Below are 1799 nucleotides of genomic sequence, written 5' to 3' on the forward strand. Positions count from 1 at the left end.
ATGCAAAGTGAGGATTTCCTGCTTAAAGCACAAAATACCATTACATTAAAAAAAAATAAAAGTAATTTTGGGGGAAGAATTTGAAAAAATTGCTACTGCGCATAGGTAGCAACTACAATTTTCATAGCTGTTCACTACAGCAGACTTTGATTGTTGCAAAAGTTGGACCTCTTATATGTTTTTCATATTACTTCAGTTGAAATTTAGACCAAAACTGTTGCTCCAGATGCTACAGAATTGTAACTAAAAGAACAGACACTACTGTCTTTGCCACATTAGTCAAGCTGCATGGATCCTATTAACTCACATGCTCAAAAGATTGTTTCACCAAGAGGAGTCACAGTCTTCCAAGAGAGGAAATGTCAGTGCTAGCTAGAGCAGACAATATTCAAAACCTCCTGTATTCTTGACTGTGTCTGCTGATCTGGTAAACACTGAGCATCTCTTAGGGTAAGAACTCAAACAGTGCTTGTTTCATCATCTGAGGATGAATCAGGAGTACTTTACCAACATCCCTTCAGCTATCTGTATCACGGGCCGAGAGTAGAAGGGTGGTGCCGAAGCCCGGGAAATATCACAGTGCATGGATTACCCCATGACATCTGCTTTGTACACAAGTCTGTGAAAAATATGTGCATCAATGGAACAAAAGGCCAGTAGTAGGCTAAAATTTCTTTTTTCCCCTTTTTGAAGCTTGTCATGACACAGCAGAGGTTGGGATATGCTGCTCTCCAGCGCATGCTTGCAGAGGTCCTCTCTGCCAGAGGACTGCATTTTGAGACAAGAATTCTCAGAAAGCATTACAGAAAAAATGAAGAAAGTGTTAAATTCTTTGTGTGTCTTATTTAATATCTAAAATAATTGCTGGGACTTGTTTCTTAATTTTGCTGTTTTGTTCTGGCTTTGGCAGAGTATTTCTACATCCAAGCAGAGTGTTCTAGTTTGTTCTATGAAATTGGTTCTCTTCAATCAGCTCTTACTCTTTCATTTTCTATGAATATACACAATGATTATATACATAGCACAATACATATGGTAATAATATGCAAATAGTGTATCTATACCATTTCAGATCTGCATTCTGCCTATAATCCTTTTCTTTGTGATTCTTACTGACACATCAGAGATCCTTCTAGTATCCACATTAAAAGGAAACAATGAAGACTTGCTATAGAAAGTGTTTTCTCATTGGCTTGTACAGTTGTTTAAAAAATATTTATCTGTATTATTGAACATTTTTGAACAAGAAATGAATTTGACACAATGTCATGCCAGGCCCTTATAATATCTGATTTGTGGGTTCTTTCAGCTCTGCAGAATCACAATGGAACTTAGCATACAAAATTAATTGTACAGTCTTTCTCTTAAACAATGATGTACAATGATGTAAACAATCTGTACAATGGTGTTGCTATTAAGGCAAACCAGTTTAGTGAAGATTTATAATAGCAGGAAACGTAGGCTGCAAAGACATTTCAAATATATATACATATTTCTAACTGAATAATCAAATTTAGTGATGATGAGGAGTTGATTAAAGGGAACTTTTTCATTTACAAATGGAGTAAGTCTCTGTTCTGATTGTTAAGGGGAACCTTTAAAAGGCAGATTCTGTGAGTTTATGGAATACTTCAAGAGATCTGGAAAATCTCACTCTTTTCCTGATAAGTGGTTAACTTAGGCATGAGATAATGGTTTACGATTTTGACACTTTATTCCCTCCAGAAAGACCAAAGCCCAAAGAAGGCAACCAGCTGGCCCAGTCTACCCCAACAGAGCGCCAAGTTCTATGATACTTG

This window comes from Corvus brachyrhynchos, unplaced genomic scaffold (genome assembly GCF_000691975.1).
Source record: "Corvus brachyrhynchos isolate BGI_N302 unplaced genomic scaffold, ASM69197v1 scaffold101, whole genome shotgun sequence".
Taxonomy (NCBI): domain Eukaryota; kingdom Metazoa; phylum Chordata; class Aves; order Passeriformes; family Corvidae; genus Corvus; species Corvus brachyrhynchos.